Raw genomic sequence first — 15,382 nt, 5'->3', positions numbered from 1 at the left:
GGTTTTAACTTTCTAAACCTAGACTTGGACTGCCATAACATTCACAGCTTGGATGGGAGGAATTTGTCCAGTGTGTTCAAGAAAACTGTCTCAGTCAGTACGTAACTGTTCCGACTGGAGAAAGGGAATAAACCTGACCTCCTTTCGGAAAAACAAGGGAGAGAAAGGGACTGAAGTGTTTGTTGGGGGGAGGGGGGCACTTTGGCAAAGTCACCACAATTCTATTAGTTTGAAAATAGTGATGAAAAAAGACAGGCCTCGTCCACAAGTTAAAGATCAAAACTGACCTTGCCCCAGTCCAGAAGTTATTAGGCAGGACTGTCCAAAAGTTGATTCATGGAGGCTATTTGAAAGTAAAAGGACGTCGGGCAAGTGGGATTCTTTCAGAAGAGTGATAAATTAATATTTCAGGGTCAGCATATTCCTGTTAGTGTGAAGGACAATGCTGACACAAGTGGGAAACACTGGATGGCTGGGGGTATTGAGGTTCTGGTCAAGACAAAAGGGGGTACATGTCCTATACAGCCAGCTGGATTAATCAATCCCTTGAAGAACATTGTGGGTGTAGTAATACTCTAAAGAGGGAAACCATGAGGGCCTGAAGGGGAACTGACAGAGCTTTGGCAGATAAGGTTCAGGCAAATCCAGAGAGATTCTACAAGTAAATTAACAACGGAAGATTGACTCGAGACAAAAAGTGACCCCTGAAAAATCAATGAAGCCATCCATGTGTGAACCCACAGGAAATGGGTGAGATCCGAAACAAAAATTTCAAGTCAGAACTTACTGTGGGAAACACACTGGGGAAGCAGGGAAATAAACAGTGATGTATTCAAAAGAGTCCACATTGGAGAAGAGAAGGTGCTGAAGGTTTTAAAGCGCATTAAAATTAGACAACTCCCTGGGAACCAATCAAGTACATCCCAGGATATTGGGGTAAGTTCGGGAAGAAACTTACAAAGATATTTCTATCACTGACAGCCACAGGTGGTGAGCTGGGAGCCTGGAGGGTGGCTAATGTTGTGCCAGTATTTAGGAAAGGCTGTGAGGGAAAGCCACGGACCTAAAGACCAATTAGCTTGATGGCAGTGGTGCGAAAGTTGTTGGAAGCGATCCCGCGGGACAGGAGTTACATGCATTTGGAAAGGCAACGATTGAGTAGGGATAATCAGCACAGCTTTGTGCGTACAAAGGAGTGTCTCTCAAACTTGATAGAGTTTGTTGAAGAGGTGACCAAGGAGATTGATGAAGGCAGGCAGTAGACGTTGTCGACACTGATACTGGATTAGTGGTGCTGGAAGATCACAGCAGTTCAGGCAGCATCCAACGAGCAGCGAAATCGACGTTTCGGGCAAAAGCCCTTCATCAGGTATAATGAAGGGCTTTTGCCCGAAACGTCGATTTCCCTGCTCGTTGGATGGTGCCTGAACTGCTGTGCTCTTCCAGCACCACTAATCCAGTATTTGCTTTCCAGCATCTGGAGTCATTGTTTTTACCTCGTTGTCTATACTGACTTCAGCAAGACCTTTGAAAGGGTTTGGCGTGGTGCACTGGTTAGTAAGGTTAGATCACATGGGATCAGGGAGAGCAAGACAAACGGACACAAAATGGGCTTGACAGTAGGAGACAGAGGATGGTGGGAGAGGGTTGTTGTGCAGACTGGGGGCCTCTGACCAGCGGTGTGCCATAAGGATCGGTGCAGGGTCCACACGTGTGCACTATTGACATAAACGAGAATATATGAATTATTGTTCGTAACTTTGTGGATAGTAAAATACGTGTTCTAGTGGGCCGTGAATACAGTTATCAAAGGTGATCTTAACCAACAGAGCCAGTGGTTCAAGAAATGAATGATGGAGCTGAATTCAGGTGTTGGATTTTGTTAAGATAAAGCAGGGAGGAGTAACACAGTTAATGGTAGGGCCCTGGACAGTGTTGTCGAACAGAGAGAGACCAAGGGGTGCAGTTAAATTGTTCCTTGGAAGTGACATCACAGGTGGACAGGGCGGGGAAAGCTGATTAGGCACACTGGCCCTCATGGGTCAGAGCATTGAGGACATGGGTTGGTACATCATGATACGGCTATACAAGGCATTACTGGGACTCCAGTTGGAGCACTGTGTGGAATTCTGATCCTCCTGCTTCAGAAAAAAAATTTCCATAACTTCAAATGGAGCAAAAATTGACGAAGATGTTACTGATACTGGAGGGTTTGACAGAAACAGAGAGGCTGGACAAGTTGGAAAGCAACATGGGGGGAAAATGGTTAGAGTTGGCAGATAAGGTTAAGGAGAATCCAAAGAGATTCTACATCATACATGTACAAAAATGCAACTAGGGAAACAATGGGGCCCGTCAAAGATCAAAAAGGCCATCCATGCCTGGAACCACAGGAGATGGGCGAGACCCTAAATGAATATTTCATGTCATAACACACTGTGGACAAAGACGAGGAAACAAAGGGAGAGAAACAATGATGTCTTGAAAAGAGTCCTCTTTACAGAAGAGGTGGTGCTGGAGATCTTAGAACACAAAGTTAGAAAACGCCCGAGATCCTGAACAAATGTATCCCACAATATTGTGGCAATGTCGCAGCAGGGACCGTGGCAGAGATATTTGTATCATTATCCTTTGTATTTCCCTTGGGCGGAGGTGGCTGAGGGGTGACCTTATAAAGGTTTATTAAACCATGAAGGGTATACGTAATGTGAATAGTAAAGGTCTCTATTTCAGGGTAGGGGAATCCATAACTAGTGGTCAGAAATATGAGGTTAGAGAGGAAATACTTAAAAGCGACCATAGGAGAACACTTCCATACAGAGAATGGTGCATGTATGGAATGAGCGTCTGGGGAAGGGGTAGAGAAAAGTAAAATTACAACATGGAAAAGACATTTGGACAGATACATGGAGAAGAGAAAGTTTGAAGAAATATGGACCAAACACATGCAAATGCGACTCATTTTTGAACAGTGGTCAGCATGGACTAGTTGGATGGAGGAACCGTTTCCATTCTGCATGCCTCTGTCTCTAGTTACTGGAGGAGGAAACTATAGAGATAAGACATGGTGTAGACACTGAAGAAAGTTACAGAGATAGGGATAATAGATTGAAATGCAGTACATTTCAAATATGGAGAGGGACTATTGGGAAGGTGGAGGTTACAGGAACAGGAACTGTTATTGGAGTTACAAATTATTGAAGACACTGGTCCATGAGACATGGTATATGTACAGTGTTGGAGGGGAACACAGAACAGAAAGATCCCAGGCAGCATTCCCACTCACTCATGGGAAGCCTGCTTTCCACTCTGTTGTCCTGGTGTTCACTCAGACTTCACAGGCCTGGACTGATAACTGTGACACTCCCGATACTGTCTCAGAGCAACAAAACTTACAGTAGCTGTGGTGATTGAGCCTGGGGTGTGTCTGTACACTGCTCCCCCTCAAGCACGGTTAGCTGATGTTTGGAGCCCTCTCGCTGCTCTCTGCACTATTCACGGTGAGTGATCTTACCTCAGTGCAGGATTTATTGAAGGCTCTAGATGTCCCTGACTTTTGTCTCTCTCTGTCTGACCAACTATCTTCAATGTGGTGATGGACGAGACACCCAGCAGTTGGGAAGTCGATTGAGTCAGGAAATTCCTGAGTACCTACAGGAGACAGAGAAATAGACAGAAGGGGAACTGAGACTGATGCAGTGAGGGTTACGCATGGAGAATAGTACTGTGTCCCACAGAGATCTGGAAAATCCCAGTCTCCATCCCTGGCCGGTGCTGCTGCATCTTTCTGGAGTGCAGAATTCTGCTGGCTCAGGTTCTGGAGTAGCTGCAAGAGTGAGAGATGCTGAAAGAGGCAGCAATTAGACCCACACAGGAAGGGATACCACATGGAGAGAGACTGAGTGATATCACAAGAGTACAGGAAGGTATCAGGATCAAACAATCATGAAGAAAAAACAGGTTTAGCTTCGTGATACACTGGTATCAGTGTTCAGGGATCAATAGCCTATGGGCAGACAAAGGTAATGACCTACTGATATCGTTGCGAGAGCATGTATCCCAAACCTCAGCTAATGTTCAGGAGAGGCAGGTTTGAACCACATCATCTGAAATGGTGGAATTTGAAATAAATCATTTTAAAAATAGTAATTGACAATCTATAAATACCATTACTAACGTACAATAAATCCAAACGCTTTTCATTCAGAGAAGGACATCTGTCCATCCTCAGGTGGTCTGCACGACATACTCACAGCAAAGTGTTTGCCTCTCAATTGCCCTCTAAAATGGTCCAGCAAGATACTCAGCGTAAGGGCAGATAGGGCTGGGCAAGAAAGGCTGGTCAGCTAGAGACACCCACATCCCATACCTGATCTTTAAAAAAATCCATTAGGGTAGGGTCCCACTGAAACTGACCTGGGACCAGTGTCCTGGCCAATCATGTCGGTAGGTTTATGGACAGGGCTTTAAACTGACAGAGGGTTCAGGTGAAAGGAGCCTTCCAAATCCAAATAGAAAAACTGACGCATGTGAACAGCAGAGGGATGTGGCTGAAGACAAGCAGAAAGGAACAGGAAGGGACAAAATTTAACTAAAACTGTACATCAGTGAATCGATTTGTGACAAGAAATTGTGGGAAAGAGTAAATTTTTTTTTTTTTGGAATGGACTAAGTCTCTGCAGGAAGGTAGACTGATATGTTACACAGAGATAAAAGAGATTTAGACACCATTGAGACATGGTTACAGGACGAACAACAGTTGGAACATAAATATTCAATGGTGCACAACCTTGTGCAAATTCAGGCAAAATGGGTAACACTAACAATAATGGAGAACAAAGACATTATAGAGAAAGCATTTGGCATCAGATCATGAAGTAGAGTCAGTCTGAATGTAAGTTCTGGCTACTACTTGCTAAGGACACAAGCAGAACAGTTTTAGGCCACTTAACTACATTTCATTGCTCATCATTGCATTAAAGAGAAACTCATTGGATTTTTTAGTAAAGGCATTGTGATAATTAAGTGAAACTTCAATATTCATATGATCTTGACAATCACACTGACAAGAGTGATATTGGAAGAGGCGATTGTAGAATTATTTTCATTCTTTCTTTGAATAACACATTGTGCTATTGGCTAGGGATGTAACAATCTGAGAGCGACCGTTGTGTCATGAAACTTAGTGAATGAGTAATGTCACCTGGAGAGATCCTCTGGGAAATTGTGGTAAAGTGCAGTTTAAAGTAATATGAAGTTTTAAAGTGAAACACAGAAAGGACAAGCTTCACCTAGAAACAAAAACAGCCAATTACATGAGTTTGAGAGGAGAACTGACCAAGGTAAACAGGCTAAACAGACTGAAGCATGTGTCTGTAAATGAACAGTGGAAAACATTTGAAGGAACAGTGTAAATCACTCAGCAAAAAGATATCCCATTGAAACAGACATAATCTCAGCAAGAAATTCCCACTGGTCCGTCACTCAGGACAAAATGGATCATATCAGATTATGAGGCTTACACGATTACCAAAAAGTAATTAAAATCCTGAAATGAAAGAGAATTTAAGCAGTAAGTGATAAAGGGATTGAAAAGAGTCTGCTAGCAGGGTGGAGGGCAATAGGAAGAGGAATCTTTGTCAGGGTTTAATGACACGATAGGAACAGGGAGAGGTGAAGGTGCTGGAGGCGGGGAGAGTGTTACAGAGAGTGGTCCCAGCCTGAATGGTGTTAAAAAGCCAATACGGATTGTTGCAGCAGGAGAGGTTTGCAGAGGTAGGGAGAAACACATGTATTTTATTTATTCATTCATGAAATGAGGGTGACACTGATTGGATCAGCATTCTTTGCCCCACTGCTAGTTACCCAGAGGGCAGATTAGAGTCAGCCATATTGCTGAGGGTCTGGATTCACATGTAGGCCAAACTAGGTTGGAATGTCAGATGTCCTTCCCCAAAGGAGCTAAGTGAACCTGATGAGTTCTTCCGACTGATCAACAATGCTTTTATAGAGGCTGCACCAATGTCTTGTACAGCCAAAAGATGAGATCCCAACTCCTACTCTCAATGCTTTGCCCAATGAAGGTAACCTTCCCAAACTCCTGCTTCACCAGCCTGTCTACCAGTGTCGTCACTCTCAAGGAACTGTGTACCTGCATCCCTGGGTCACTGACTGACAACACTACCCAGGGCCCGAACATTAACTGTACAGTCCCGCCCGGGTTTGTTTCACCAAAATGGAACACTTCACGTTAATCTAATGAAACTCCATCTGCTATTCTTCAGCCCACTATCCCAGCAGTACTGTGCATCCTGTTGTTTCATAAATAAACTTCTTCACTGTCCACTTTACCATCAATTTCAGTGTCACCCAAAAAACTTACCAGGAAACCAATATTCCCATCCAAACCATTTATCCAAATGACTAACAACAGGGGACCCACTGCACCGCTGGTCACATGCCTCCAGTCAGAAAAACAACATGTCTCCCACTACCCTCTGTCTCCAACCATCAAGCCAACTTTGTATCCAGTTCCCTCGCTCCTCCGGAATGCCATATCCTTTTACAATGTTCAGTTTACCACACAGAACGGAGAACACAGAACAGTACAGTACAATGCCCTTCGGCCATGATGCCATGCCAACCTTTTATCCATCTGTAAGATCAAAATAACCTACATACCCTTCATTTTACTGCCATCCATGTGCCTATCCAATAGTCGATTAAATGTCCCTCATATATCTGACTCTCCTACCACCACTGGCAGTGCATTCCATCCACACAACACTCTTTGTAAAGAACCTATCTCTGAAATTTCTCCTTACCCATCCACCAATCACCTTAAAATTATTTATACCCACTGCCAATAGCCATTTATGCCATGGTATAACGAAGTCTTTCACTATTCACTCTATCTATGTCTCACATCATCTTGTTCACCTTTACCAAGTCTCCCCGCACCCTTCTTCACTTCAATGACAAAAGGCTTACTTCCCTGAACCTTTCTTCAAAAGACATGCTCTCCAGCAGAGGCAGCGTTCTGGTAAATCTCCTATTTACCCTCCCTAAAGCTTCCACTGCCTTCCTGTGATGAGGGGATCAGAACTGAACAAAATATTCCAAGTGGGGTCTAACCATGGCTCTTTCGAGCTGCAGCATAACCTCACAGCTTGAAAACCCAATCCCCCAGCAATTGAAAGGCAACACAACATATTCCTTCTTTACAGCCCTAACAGTTTGGGTGGCAAATTTGAGGGATCGATGGACGTGCAACCCAAGATCTCTCTGTTCCACAACACTACCAAGTATTCTGCCTTTAACCTTGTATTCTGCATTCAAGTTCGACCTTCCAAAGTGAATCATTTCACACTTTTCCAGATTGAACTCCATCTCCCGCAGACATGTGGAGAACTCCACACAGTCGCCCGGGACTGGAATCAAAATCGGGTCGCTGGTGCTAGAACGCAGCCGTGCTAACCACTCAGCCATCATGCTGCCCCCATATAACCGTTTAGAGGTCTAACGATCCTAGCGTCCTCAACCTTATGTAAGCGTCGTTCTTCCTTTTGACTAGATGAACTACATCCCTTGGAATCTTGTCAAATGCTTTGCTGAAGTCCATGCAGACAACATTGACTGTTCTGCCCTCATCTATCTCTGTGCCACCTCCTCGAAGAGTCAATCCGGTTTGTGAAACACAGTTTTCCACTCACAAAGCCATGCTGACTATCTCTAATCAGCCCTTGCCTTTCCAAATATATGTAGCTCCTTTCTCTCAGAATCTACTCCCCCATCACTGGGCTCACGGGGCTGTAATTTCCTGGCTTTTTCCTGCAACACTTAAGTGATGGAATAGCATGAGCCGCCCTCCAGTCTTCCGACATCTCACTGTGTCTGTTAATAATATAAATATCTCTGTTAGGGACACTGAAATCTCTTCCAGAGCTTCCTACAATATTCTCGGATCGATCTAATGAGCTACTGAGGATTGATCTACCTTTAATTCTTTTAATATTCCTGCTCTTTCTCTTTTCTGTTGAGGATCCTTTCCACGACATCACAATTTATTTCCCAAAGTTCCCGAGCTTCCGTGTCTTTCTCCACAATAAATACTGACAAGAATCTTTATTTTTGTTTAAGATCTCAACTATCTCTTCTGGTTCCACACATAGGTGGCCTTATTGATCTTTAAGGGGCCCTATTTTCTACCAAGTTATCCTTTAGCCCTTATCGAAACTTGCACAAAGGCTTCTGAAAATTCAAATAAACCATATCCTCCGAACATCACCGCCCCCCGCTCCCCACCACCCCCACACCCCCACACCTACAACACCTTTATCTATTCTGACAACAAATAAAATCCAACAGGCTCAAAAACAAATTCTCTTTTATAAAATGTGTTTCTCAGGGTCCAGTTATTTTTTGTTGATATGTCGTTTCTCAATCATTTCAGCATGCTCCTGACTTACTGTCAGGCTAACAGTATTTGTTTTTAGACTGGAAACATAAAGGGTTGTGGGAGTTCTTATTTATCAGTCAGAAAAAAAAGTAGCTTACAGGGTCATGAAGTAATAGAGAAGGCAAATCAAATGCTGCCATTTATTACAAAGGGAATGGAGGCTAAATATAGGGATAGCTTACTAAAACGATGCAAGGTACATGTCAGACTACACCTAGAATATTATGAACAGTGTGAATGCCCGAAGGAAAGACATTCTTGTATCAGAGGCAGACCAGAGAAGGTTCACTCGGCTAATGTTGGGATGGAGGGGTTTTATAATAAGAAGAGGTGGAGAAGATTGAGAATGAACCCATTGAAGTCGAGAAAAATGAGAGAGAAACTGAATAAAACATGCAAGATTCTGAAGTGCTTTGATCAGTTAAATACTGGGAATATAGGAAATAGAACAGTGCAGCACAGCAATAGGCCCTTCGGCCCAACATGATGGTACTCTCAACTCACACCATCCATATGTACATGGTCCATTTCCCTCTATTCTCTGCCTGTTCATGCTTCTCTCTAAATGTCACTTCAAAACTTTACTCACATTTCTGTTTCTATGACCTCGCTTGGCACCTTCTTCAGGGCTTATGACAGAAACGTCGATTCTCCTGCTCCTTGGATGCTGCCTGTCCTGCTGCGCTTTTCCAGCAGCACATTTTTCAGCATCATCTCACACTTGTCCAGATTAAACTCAATTTGCCATTTCTCTTCACATCTTTCCAACTGATCTTTAACCTCCTGCAGCCTTGGATATCCTTGCCCATTAAACCCAACTAAATCAATTTTCATTTCATCTGCAATTATATTGGTCACTACCTTTCATTTCAATTGTGTGAGAATCTGTAACAAGGGGGCAGAAAATCCCAGCAACGGCTCACCCATTTAAGATGGAGATGAGGAGGAATGTATTCACTCAGAGGGTAGGGACTCTGTGGGAATTCCTGACTGCAGATTGTTGCCGAGGCTAGGTCATTAAGAATATTTATTCCAGAGATGGTTAGACTTTAATGCATCAGGGAAGCAAGGGTTTTGTGGAAAAGGCAGGAAAGTTGAGTTGAAGATCATCAGGTAAGCCATGATCTGATTAACGGGCAGAGAATACTGAATGGGCCAAATGGCCTAATTCTGCTCCTACATCTCAACTCAGTATCTCCATTATAACATTACGGATCTCTGCTCACAAAACTCCTTTATATTGGGATTATTAGATATTTATTATTACACAGCATTTGATCTCCAATACACAATTTGATGGCTCCTTGATATGATGTTATGGAAAACCATCTCGTATCCAATCCAGGATTCCATCCATTCCAGCCCTGATACTCATTAGTTATCCAGTCAGTATGGAGACCACTGTCACACACAGTTCCTTTCCTGCCCTTGTTGCAAGTACATTCAGTGTCCTGACCATAACCATATTGACATTCCCAGCACTGCCTGGTGCCTACAAAAGAATTCCAGCTAACGGTTGCTGCTGCTTGTTTATTCTCAGCTCCACCCAAATAGACTCCAAATTTTGATCTTCAGATCCACATGACTGTCCTATCAATTCATTAAACTCATCCTTTCTTTACAACTTGGTGGCTTTTTGCCTGTCCTGCCTTGATCCCAACAATCTTTCAATATTCCCTTCCCAGCGATGGCCATCCGTAGCTTTATCTCCGGAATGACGGTTCCAGTTCCATCATATCTGTTCACTGTCATTCTAGCTGCCTTATGGCGAATGCAGGGAGTCATTCCTCAGCAATGGGGGGGGGGGGGGGGGGGTTGAACAGATGGGTAGACGTTAGAGAGATAGGGAGGCTTACAGGGGCTTGAGAATGTTAGAGTTAAACAGAGTTACATCTGGTCAAGAATGTCAGTGGGACAAACGGGTTTGGGGATTGGAGGAATTTGCAGAGATAGAGGGATCTGGATTATATTCGGGAGATAGGGATAGGGATGGATGTAGGGAGAGGCAGGCAGTCTGAGAGGCACAGACAGGGGGTGTTTCAGGGAGAAGTGTATCGTATATACTAACAGAGATATGGAACGTTGTAGTGACGGAAGACATTTACTGTTCTAAGAAGGCTGCCAGATTCTGAAGGCTGCATAGATATGAAGGCAATGGAGAATGCCAGGTTACTGGGTTGGAGAGAGTTACACAAATGGGAAGGATTGTACAAACTGAAAGAGGTTGCTATGGTCAGGAGGGTTGGGGGGCGGAGGGGAGGTTTAAATAGATTAAGATCGAAGAATTGGAGAAGGTTAAGGACGTTACAGATGGATGTAGGGATTGTATGAGCTGACATTGAAAGTGAGTCTTATGGGAACTGAAGAGTCTCAAAGATTGGGGTTATTGCTAAAATCGGGAAATCTGCAGGGATTTCAAGGGATTACCCAACAAGCGAAGATTAAAGGGGCGCCATAGATTGGGGTGTTGTCAGGACTGGAAGAGGTTACACGGATAGGGAGGGCTTTAATGGCTGGAGATGTTTATCGAGAGAGTGGCGGGGCTGAAGCAGTTAGCAGAGACATGAAAACGTTTAGGACAGTACTAAGATACACTGGCTTTAGTTAGTGCAAAAATGGGAAGGTTAATGGGACGGGAGGAGCGAAGACAGTTACAGACAGCAGTGATGGCAGCAGATGTTAACGGATTAGAGAGAGACTTGCAGATTAGAGAGTGTGGACTTCAGATTCTGACAGCCATTGTACGAAGTGGAGGAGCCTTGGATAATGGCAAGTTTGCAACTATAGAAGGTGCTGAATAGACTGGAAGTGATAAAAGATGTAGGGAGGGTTGTGGAAGCAGTTGGTGGTTAGCGATAGGGAGCACTGCAGAGACTGCAGAGGATCATACAGACGGGGGGATTTCTAAGAGCAGGGGCAAGTAACAGAAATAGAGAAAGTGCAGAGGGTTCAGCAACCAGGAGGTTTCAAGGTGCAGGACAGAGTTACAAAGACTGGGACAGCTCTAGGGATTGGAGGAGCATAGAAAGATAGGGAGGGCTTTCAATCCTGTAGGTTATAGTATGTTATAGAGAAGGGGGAAGTTTCACAACTAAAGGGAGTTAGAAAGATCAGGAGGATTTGAGGTTATTGGAGCAGCTTTAACTGTATAGTTTCTCCAGAGATAGGGAGAGTTGTGGCCTGGAACAGGTGACATGGAGAGGGAGGGTTTTAAGAATAAGGAGGACTTTTCAGAGAAACGGAAGGATGTAGGGATGGAACATGGTGAGAGTCACAGTGACAATTACGGCAGCTCTGGAAGGTAACAGAAATAAATAGTGTAGTAATAAGGGGTGCACATTAAAAAAAGATTTGTAGTAACTGAAGGAGATTACATGCACAGCGAGGGGAGTAAGGACTACGAGAGTTTACAGAGATTGCATCTAGTTGAGAGAGGAAGAGTTTACTGGCATCATTAGGATGGTAGAGACTAAATTCCATGATATGGACTGTAGAACTGGATGGTATCCACAGCCATGGAGGATGTTAACTGGTGGAGGACGTTCCTAAGGTCAGGACTCCTTTGAGATTTCTCAGATAGTGAGATTTTCAGGTAGGAGCCAGACATAGTTACAAAGACAGGGAGGTATATCCGGTGTGGAAGGGATTACATAGATCTGGACAACTCAATGGACTGAATAATTTTTCACGGATAAGGAAGTGTTGGAGGAGTTGGAGAAGTTTAGATTAGATTAGATTATATTACTTACAGTGTAGAAACAGGCCCTTTGGCCCAACAAGTCCACACCGACCCGCCGAAGCGCAACCCACTCATATCCCTACATTTAACACCCAGATAGGGACGGATGGAGAGGTTAAAGGCAAATATATTGACATGGAGGGTGGTATTGGTAGGAGGAGCTTACAGGGATAGACAGGACTGTCGGGGTTTACAGGGATGAAGGAATTTAGTATGCACTGGAGAAGTTGAGGGATTAGGGTGTTAGGGGTGAGAGAACCTGACAGAGACAGAGAGCATTGTGTGGATTATAGAGGAGATTCCAAACAGAGGACGCATTATTGGGACTGGAGGATATTACAGAGATCACTAATACAGCATGGACCAGGATTGATGCCTGGGACCTCCTTTGCTGTCTCAGTGAGGACCAGTACAGCATAGGGGAAAGCAAGACCTCCACAAGATAGTGGGATTAAAGCCTTGAATGTAGCTGTTCCTTGCCAAACATTGTAACGATGTCCTATCTGTCAGCCACGTTTCAGTTTTGGCTGGAATATTCCAGTCCCTCGAGCCATTCCATGCTCTGAGCCTTCCAGTCAGGCCTCGTGCGTTGCCAGTCAGCCAACCTCCCCCCCCACCCCTAACCAAGGGATATTGATGTCCCTCTGGTTCAAGTCCAACCCGCCCCCCGCCTTTGACAGGTCACCTCTACCCCAGAAGAGATCCCAATGATCCAAGAACTGAAAACCCTGCCCCCGACTCCTGCTCCTCAGCCACACATCCATCTGGCCTATATTTCCATTTCTATCCTCACTGGCACGTGGCACTGGGAGTAATCTGGAGACCACTACCCTCGAGGTTATTCTTTTTACCTTCTTCCCTAATGCTCGATACGCATTTCACAGGACCCCATCCCTTTGTCTACCTCGGTCATGTGGGCCGATGTGCACAATGACCTCTGGCTGTTCACCCTCCCCCTTCAGAATGTTCAGTAACCGCGCAGAGACATCCTTGACCCTGATACCCCGGGAGGCAGAACACCATCCTGGGGTCAATTGTGCAGCCGCACAGTCTCCAGTCTGTCCTCCTCACAACTCAGTCTCCTATAATTAGACACGACGTGGCAAACAGAGACTGGACTGAACTACCTGCAGTTAGGGCTATATTTGGAAAGTGGAGTATGTTAAAGTGATACAGTGAGAATCCATGGCCAGTGTGTTCATAAAGTGGGAATGACAAAGGCAGCAAGTCCAGGGAATACTGATCAAGTGTATTGTGAGTTTGATAAAGAAAATACAGTGCAATAAATATATGTGAAGCCATTCACATGTAGAAAGAGGGCAAAGGGTCCTTAGAAATGAGGGGCACTCAATGGCCATGAAACCTCCTTGGCAGACACTATTAAGGAAAAGCTACAAGATATTTTATGACGACAATCAGAGTCAGAGGATTCCCAGCTAAAGAGTGTGGCATGTTGGAAAACAAGGGATATTTTGTCCATGGAGCCAGAGGAAGTAGGTAACGCCTTCAATTAATACTTATCTTCTCTATTCAGACAGGTGAAAGACATTGTAGCCGCGGATTTCCGTTGAAATGGCGAGGTTCGGGAATATGTTAAGATCAATAAGGAGGAGGGATTAAATGTTTTCACAGGCAGAAAGGTGGATAAACCCCCAGTACCCAATGAAATGTATCCCAGGCTGCTATGGAAGGTAAGGGAGGAGATTGTTGGGGCTGTGGTGGATATATTTAACACTTTGCTGGCCACAAATGAAGTGCCGAATGACTGGAGGATCGTTAATGTGGTTCATTTGTTCAAGAAGGGCAGCAGGAATAGGTCAGGAAATTACAGAGCAGATAGTCTGACAGCAGAGGGGAGGGAAATTATTGGGAACAATCCTGAGGGACAAGATGTAACAACATTCGGAAAGGCAGGAATCGATTAGGGAAAATCATCACGAATTTGTTAGAGGAAGATACTGTCTGAGGAATTCAGTTTAGCTTTTTGAAATGGTGTCTAAAAATATTGATAAGGGCCGTGCAGATGATGTGGGTTCCATGGAGTTCATTAAGGCGTTTGACAAGGTCCCACATGGAAGGCTGGTCCAAAAGGGAAGAGCCCATGGGATCCAAGGCAAGTTGGAAAATTGGATCCAAAATTGGAGGGTTGTTTTAGCGATCAGAAGCCTTTCACCAGTGGGTGTACCACAGGGATCTGTTCAGGAACCATCGCTGCTTATTTTGTACATTAATGAGTTGGATGTGAAAGCAGAAGGTATCATTATCAGGTTTACAAATGACATGGAAGGTGGGTGTTGTCCACAGTGAGGGGGATTGTCTCAGGCTACAGTCTGAAGATTGAGGCTGGGACAGAATTTCAATACAGTAATTTCAATCGACAAGGCAGGCAAGACTACAGCAGGTAATGAGGGAAAACTGATGAACTAAGCCACATTTATTTTGATGGAAAAGGTCTGACAGTATAAGCACATGGGAACATGGGACTGTGATACCATAGGTATTGCAGAAACACAGCTGAGAGAGGGACAGGACTGCCAGCTCAGTGTTCCAGGGTACAGATGCTACAGGAAGGAGAAAAGTGGAGGCAAGTGAAGAGGGGGAGTGGAGGTTTACATAGAACATAGAATATAGAACATAGAACAATACAGCACAGAACAGGCCCTTCGGCCCACGATGTTGTGCCGAACTTCTAACCTAGATTAAGCACCCATCCATGTACCTATCCAAATACCGCTTAAAGTTCGCCAATGATTCTGACTCGACCACTCCCACGGGCAGCGCATTCCATGCCCCCACCACTCTCTGGGTAAAGAACCCACCCCTGACATCTCCCCTATACCTTCCACCCTTCACCTTAAATTTATGTCCCCTTGTAACACTCTGTTGTACCCAGGGAAAAAGGTTAGATTCATGAAAACATTACTGCAGCACTAAGAGAAGATATTCCTGGGGATAGCCCAGTGAAGATATACGAGTGGAACTGAGAAATAAAAATGGGTTATCAGTTTGATATGACTGTACTACAGGCCCCCAATAGTCAGCGGAAAATTGAGCAGCAATTTTTTCCGGACATCTCAGATATTTGTAAGAACGATAGGGCTGTAACGGTCAGGGATTTTAACTTTCTAAGCTGAGACTGAGACTGACAAAATGTTCTGAGCTTGGATGGGAGGGATTTGTTCAGC

The sequence above is a fragment of the Chiloscyllium punctatum genome, chromosome 21 (assembly GCF_047496795.1).
Source record: "Chiloscyllium punctatum isolate Juve2018m chromosome 21, sChiPun1.3, whole genome shotgun sequence".
In the NCBI taxonomy this organism is placed as follows: Eukaryota; Metazoa; Chordata; class Chondrichthyes; order Orectolobiformes; family Hemiscylliidae; genus Chiloscyllium; species Chiloscyllium punctatum.
This window is presented reverse-complemented; position numbering follows the sequence as displayed.